An 8,176-nucleotide genomic window follows, 5' to 3' on the forward strand; every position below is an offset into this window, starting at 1 on the left:
AATTAAGGTGTGAATGTTATAATATGTCTGTGGTCAGGGGGAAATGTTATATTATTCAAATCCATACCTATGGCTGGGGGAAATGGAAGTTTTAATATATGTAGAGAGAGACAATGAGCAGTTTCATTTCATATAGCCTAGCCTGAATTAGAATGTATACTTAAAGAAAAGTAAACAAGAATTCTTTGTGATTGGTAAAGGAACTGTTACATATGCCATTATTTATAAAAGTATATAATCATAAGACATACCTAGAATATGTATGTCTACATTTGTCATATTAAAGGAATCATGCATTTAATATAATTTCATTAAGCATGATTTGTTATTGGTATTATTATATTTATTATCATATTTAAAATATTATATTTCATCTATCATTCATTCATTATTCGAAGTTTTAAAGTACTAAATCTTTATATTATCCTTTAAATAAAAGAATTAATCTTGCATCAGAAAGATGTGACAGTTTAAAAATGAATTAAAATTAGATTGAAGTATTCTATTACTTTTCAATAATAGAATTACTGAAAACATTACCTATTTTAAAAAAAGTAATATTATGAACAGTAATAAAAAGACTATGGTCGTAAATTTGAAATCTCTGGAAAACTATAAAGTTCTTTCATGTTTCTAAAAATCCAAGAAATAGTAGTAATTTTCTTAATGTGTTACCTAACTTAGAATTTCATAGTCTATATCTACATAGGGTACTAAGGTTTTGCTACATCATTTCTCTTTATACAACATTTGATATGAAGAAAATCTGTCTTCAGTAATATCCAAAGGTCGTTAGTGCTTTTATCTCACAGATGCCAGAATAAATTCATCTTCTGTTTGGTTTTACAAATTGTTAAGATTCACAAATTGTCAATGATAAGATACTAAGGAAACAACCATATTTTCTCTATTTATTCTAGTTTTGCTATTTTAAAAGTGCATGCATAAAAGATCTGATGTAAAGGCTTTTTGGAAGGTCAAAAAAAGAAATGACTCTATAATAAAAATGAATAAATTATTTCAAGTTAAACAATAGCAAAGATTAAAGGACAACTTAAGTCAACAGTGAGCTCACAGAAGAAGTACCAAAAGACTAAGAAGCAAATGAAAAATTGCTTAACTTCAATAGATGCCAGGGAAATAAAAATAAACAATTTTTTATTTTCCTAATCGGATAGACAAAATATTTGAATAATTTAAAGCCGGTTTTGCTCTACATGAGTGGACAAGAACACTCAAACATTTGAGGAGAAAAGACTTGTGTTAATTTTTATTGGTTGGCAAGTTGTCATTTCTTATTTAGTTATAATGTGTACTCTTTGATTTTAAACTTCAACTTACAAAATATAGCATATAAACATGATCTTCTGAAACTACACTTTAATGTTCAATGGTTGAGGAAAAATTAAATAAATGTATCATATTGAAAGTTATGATTCAGTGATTAAAGGCACAGCGGTTACAGATTACCTATTCATCCATCCACCCATCCATTCATCCATCCATCTATCCATCCATATATCCATACATCCATACATTCACACATACATCCATCTAATCTATCATCTAGCTAGCTAGCTATCATCTAACTATCTATCCATCCATCTATCATCTATCACCATCTATCTATCATCTATCATCATCTATTTATCATCTATCTATGCTTTCACAGAAATCTGTTTGGATAACTTAAGGAAAAAAAAACACAGTTTGCTGGAGAATATGAACAGTACTCAGCACTGAAAAATCAACTAATCAACATTATATTTATGAGAAAAATAGGAATAAAAAGAATTAGAAAGAATCACACAAAAAAAATATTTAAAACGGTTATATCCAGAATGTTGCAGTGGGTTGGGGTAAAGATGGAAGTATTCATTTTGTGTTTAAAAACAGATCCTTGGCATGGAAGCAACCAAAGTGTCCTACGATAGATGATTGGCTAAAGAAGTTGTGGCACATATATACAATGGAATATTACTCAGCCATAAGAAGAGATGAAATACTGCTATTTGCGACAACATGGCTAGACCTCAAGATAATCATGCTAAGCGAAATAAGCCAGACAGAAAAAGTTGAAAATCATATGATATCACTTATATGTGGGATATAAACCTAAAAGCAACAAATGAACAGTACAAACAGAGACTCAGGGACATGGACAATGGACTAGTGGTTACCAGAGGGTAGGAAGTGGGGAGGAAGTAAAGGGGGCCGAATATATGGTAGTTGAAGGAAACTGGACTTTGGGTGGTAATCACACAATAGAATATATAGATGACAAATTATAATGTACACCTGAAAATTATATAATTGTATTAACCATTGTTACCCCGATAAACTTAATTAAAAAATAAATTAAATTAAATTAAAAATTAAAAAATTAATGCCCCATTAACAGCTTTATGAATTAAAGGAAATGTATTTTAAAAGAGCTTTGTGCTGTTTTCAGAGTTTGACGGGAATCAGTTTCAAATAAATAGTGACATTTAAACAAACAAACAAACAAATAAATAAAAATAAAAATAAAAACATGTCCTTGGATCAGACAGAGAAGTTCAAAGAAAAATTCTATGAAGCTAAGTTAAGCATGTTGCTTAGGTGAAGTCCATCGTTCTAACTGTTGTTTGAAGCTTATTTAATTTTAGTCTTCCTTATTTTCACCAACTAGATATTAATAAAAGTCAAATTTTTCAGACATTATTTCTTACTTATCCTTCCCAACTTATTTAGAAATGCAAAAATCTATTACTGAGATAGAATGGCAGAATGTGTATTGGATAGACAATTACCAGTCTATGCTACTCATCTCACCCATCTCAGTCTCAGAATTAAGCCAGTTACCTAAGCTAAACAACTTGGACTCTCATCTTTTCCCATAACAACTCTAATTCATCAGCAAAAAAGTTTAATCTACTTTAAAATTATATCTCAAATGCAACAATTTCTCATCTTTTCCACTGCTACAACTCTAGTCAGTCATCAGCACATGCCACTTGGATTTTACAACAGCTTACAGATATAGCCTTTGCTGTTCCTCAAGGATGTAATGCATGCTCCAAGATTAAGCCCGTGATTTTAACTCATTCTCTCAACTAAGTACTGCACACTGAAAAACAGCAGGTCTTGGCACCCCTCTCTATTTCAATTCAGATGTAGAGAGGCTTTTAATATCAGAGATTTTTTTTTTTACTTTTCTTTTACCATTAGATAATTTGTTTCCAAATTAGGGAATATTCGAATTCATACAACTTTCTTTGTTCATATTCTTTAAACAGTACTTTTCTTCAGAGTAGTCATTGAGCAGAGCCATGTGATTATGGTGGAACAAAATTTTTCATCTCTTTCTTGGCTTCCTTTTTTAAAAATTGATCATACTAATGTACTCTACCTTCTTTTGCTCTTTCCAACGAAATTTTGGAGAATGTAGCTAGAGTTTGGCACACAGATAGTTGCTTAGGTGTTGACACTATACACACAGAGAGACAGACAGACACATACACATATGTATAATAGTTATATAGGTTTATTATAGGTAGGATATATATATGTTTATGTTTATTATGCATATTACATATGTGATATATATATGTGTATGTATATTCCTTTATTTTTTTCAATTTATTAGGTGAGGGTTCTGTAGAGAGTGTAAAGTATAGCTAAAGTCTGCTCTTCTTTAATTAGAAATATTTTCTAAATTGGATTTTTGTATTTTTTAAGTTTCCATTTTTAGATTGTACATCCATGAGGAAAGTAACCAGAACACCACTAGATATCTGGATTCCTAATAACTGCCACAATGTCTTACACAAAATAAACACTCCTTAAATATTTTTTACCAAAGAAAGAGGAAAAGAAAGAAAATGTTTCTTGTTCTTTGTAATTATTACTGAAAAATACTGTGATAAATAATTCAAGCTAATTTCTATGATCCTCCTCCACTTCCTTCAAAATGTCATAAACACGGATATTTGTTTATTTACTTATTTACTTATTTATTTATTTTATTAGCTAGCTGCTGGGATAAAAGTTTTGACAAGACTTTGACAATGTGTTTAAAATTTAATCCATGCAAATTACATGTAAAGTTTCAATCTCAAGTATTATAATCAATGTTCAAGATACTAGCTTGCACGTAAGAGGGTCATCAATAAAGTTATGACTATATCTAGGATGGCTTCCTGGATAGTACTGGGCCATGAAAATAATAAATATATATTTTTTAAAAAATGCTGAAAACAATAGCAGTAGCAAGATGTGATTATGATCAATTAAGGCTTATTCTTTTCCAAGAACCATATGAGGTGATTTTAATATATTATTTCATTTATAGCTCATGAGAAGCATATAATTAATATTATTCCTATTTTAAAATGAAAGGCTCAGCATATCTAAATATGTACCCAATTATAAGACAATACTTTTTCTTTTTCAAAATGATCTCTCAGAAAACCAAGACAACACCATATATTCTGTTTCTTACCAAATCTTATATTATAGAGCACTTAGTCATTTTATACTAAGCAAGATTTTGTGTGTTCAGTGGAAAGGAAAAAACGTATAGTTTGGGATTAGTTATTTTCTTATTTTTTAGCCAAAAATTTTAACAAAAAATCAATATTATTTCTAGGAATATTAAATTACTAATTTTTATTTCGTTTTATAAAAATTTCTAATTATATAGAACAGGAAGCTATGCTATGGATATATAATGTATATATTTATTGGATTAAAAGTCTCGCTATCTTGATATTAGACAAATACATTTTGAGACTTGAAATAAGTTTTCCAACATCAGTATCACATATGAATTTTAAGAGTTGTAACTTAAACAACTTCAAAGAACAGATAAAATAATGATACCCCCAGGGAAAATGAAGTATCAGATGTGACTTCAAAGGGCAGTTTGGTGGTTATAAGGATCGACCATATAAAGAGTTTTAAAATAACAAATGTATTAAAAAAAAAAAAGAGGGTAAAGATTTTTATTTATGTTAAGGCATGAATTTATTTAATATGCAATTTGAAATAATTATAAACAGACATTTAAGAAATCTACAACATTAAAAGTGAAAAATTTTTGTTTGTTTTCATCAGAATGTTTTGGGCTCATCTTAATCCAGGGTCTCTTTATATATGAGTAAATTTTAGGACTTACTAAAGCTCACACTACAGTTTAATGTTAGATCTGAAATCCTGTCCCACCCAGTCTGACGTCAGTGCCTGCTTCCTTGACCATTACACACAACACCTGCCTACGGTCATTGAAAAATTAGCCAGGTCGGAGGTGCAGAAGTGTGTTTTAGGCAGAGAGAAGACAATATTCAAAGGCTTTATCCTATTTCAAGTGATACAAGCATTGACATTTGGCCAATGCAGACAGCAAGCAGAGGATGAATCACTTTAAGAAGCTGATGTGTTGAAGGAGGTGTCATATTTCAAAGGATCTTCTAAACCATGCTATGTAAAAATAATAAGGTATCGCTGAAGGAATTTAACAAGAGGCAGATATACTGAGACATGTTTCTTAGCAGATATAACTCCAATCAATTTCTTGTGAGGATTTAGGAACATTTCACTCATTTCAAATAGTCTTCTCCATCCTTGGGTAGAATATTTAATGTTTTCTAAATGTTACTATAAACATAATAGAAATGCAGCTTCACACCATGTCCTTTTGTTATCAAACATCTGGAAAATATAAGCCAATCTTTTACAGTCATTTTCCTAGAACCACTAGTGTTCCTTAGAATGACATTGCTATTGTGAAATGCAATAGTCGAAATTGAAGGCTGAGAGCTTAACCAAGAAGTTTTTACAAAAAGAGGATCTGGCCCCAGGTGGTAGCAGTAGGGAAGGAGAGAAGAGGCTGCTTTAGAAAAATAATCAGGAAATATAAGATAGGAGTCGTACCTGATTTGAAGCGAGAGCTGAGAAAGAGGGAGGAATCAAGGATGAGAATCATATTTCTGGCTTCAACAACAGGATTGCAAATAGTCTCATTCATTGAAATCAGAAATATATTACAAATAGTAGATTTTTGGAGGGAGCTGTGATAGATTAAAGTTTAAACATGCTGACATGAGTTATATATAGCACATACAGCTGCGATATTTAACAACCTTGTGCTTTTGCTGTTGTTGCTTTTCCCCTTTAGTTAGCTCTCTAACTTCAGAATTAAGTGTTCTTATCCAGAGATTATTTCTATCCATTTTTATTTCTATGCTTTTCTAAAATGAAACAAAAATACTATGATGACAGAGTTCACAATTGAAGCACATACATCTCTTTCTTATTAAATAGAAGCTCATGTGTCTTTAAAATGTTCTAATTATATAATCTATAAATAGTTAATCAGATGTATCTATATCTTGTACATGCTAAAGTAATGAATGACTCAACAAATGCCATATTTGTCAACATAGTAACAATGTGTTTGTAGATATGTCTGTTAAATCGTCCAGATATCATATAAATCAAGTTTTAGCCACCACAGTTTTACAATAATATTGATTTATATTTGCATATAAATTTTAAAGTTTTTAGTTTTTTCTAAACATTTGGACTAATTTTTTCCTATAAATCAAAAACAGGAAAACAAAAATAATCTTGCACAAATATAATCCTACACAAATAAAATAAGGGGAGGATTATAGATTAAGATTTATTTGCGGAATGTGAATATGAGATGAGACTCAAAATGTAAGCTTTTACATTGTAAAATAATTAGGAAACAGTCCTAAAAAGCGAGTTATTCTGGATTTTATCAAATTATATGAAAATGAAACAGAGAAAAAAGTACATTTCATTTAAAGACAGTGAGGATGAGAAAAAAAATATTGAGGATGGGCTCAAAAAAATCTAAAAGAACATAGCTCTGCATAATAAAACTTGCAGGAGAATCTACCTCAGCAGCTCTCACTGCTGCAGTGATATTATCTGAATTATTGAAGAAGGTAATTCAGGTGAAGCATTATCTACAAGAGATTTTAACACTGATGAATTTGTTTTGTTTTGAAACATATTCCTCTTAGAATTAAAAGTAGGTGTGTGTGTGTGTGTGTGTGTGTGTGTGTGTGTGTGTTTTGTACGTATGTGGATGTTTGTGTTTGAGCATAGTATGCATGGAAAGACACTGTGGATTTTCACAGACTTCTTTTCCATTTACCACTCTTATCTTTGACCTTTATTCCCTGAGAAGCAAAAAGACAAAATATGTGTAAATAGATTCTCATTTATTTAAAGTTTTTAGGGTGTTGCATGAAGATGTAGGTTGTGTGTGTGTGTGGGGGGGGGCAATGTAACAGAGGATGATTATTCCAGATATCTGGATTTCACTGGATAATGGAGACTGCACAAGAAGGAGAGGTAGACGAGAACAACTTAAGATCAGGGGAGGGGGTGCAATGCCAAATTCCATTGCTGAGAGAAAGGCTGCATTTGTAATAAAAGTGAAAACTTCCCCAAGGATTCCAAGGGCTTAAAAAAAGAAAATACAGAGAAGTTTTAAATAAGATTTCTACTTTCAAACTGCTCTTCTTTCACATTGGAAAGGACTGCAAGGAACTAAATTCTCATTTCTTCACTCACATTATAAAAACTACATGATACAGATCTAGAATATGGGAAATTCTGACTTCATAAACGGTATATCTATGTCCTTATTTCCCACCCTAAAGCTTCCTGCTTGTCCTTAGTCTTGATTGCCATAGCTTTAACAGTGCTTTTTCTTTTAAGGAACTTAGAAAGATCTTTGTAGATAAAGACCTTGCTATTTGAGACTCAACATTGAATTTGCTTTTTAAAACAAGTATTGGTCAAGGCTCTGCCTCCTAATAATAAAACTTGGGTAATGTGACTTTATTTTTATGATTTTTTTTGTCATTTGTAGATTATGGTTAGATCAGATAAAGGATAAGTATATTTATACATTTAAAGCAATGAATAAAAGCATTTAATACATTATTAATATAATCAATTTATTTTCATAGCCACTTTTTTATTTAATATTATTGTTTTTGATTTAAAAACCCATTAAGAACTATGGAAATCAATTATTTTTTTAATTTTAAAAATAAATTCAGTATTATTGTTTTTTAAAAATAAAAAATAAAAATTGATTTCCAGAAATTCAACTTACAATAATAACAAAATTAATTATATCTAATTAGTCATT

Source organism: Pteropus alecto, unplaced genomic scaffold (assembly GCF_000325575.1).
Source record: "Pteropus alecto unplaced genomic scaffold, ASM32557v1 scaffold22, whole genome shotgun sequence".
Classification (NCBI taxonomy): Eukaryota; Metazoa; Chordata; class Mammalia; order Chiroptera; family Pteropodidae; genus Pteropus; species Pteropus alecto.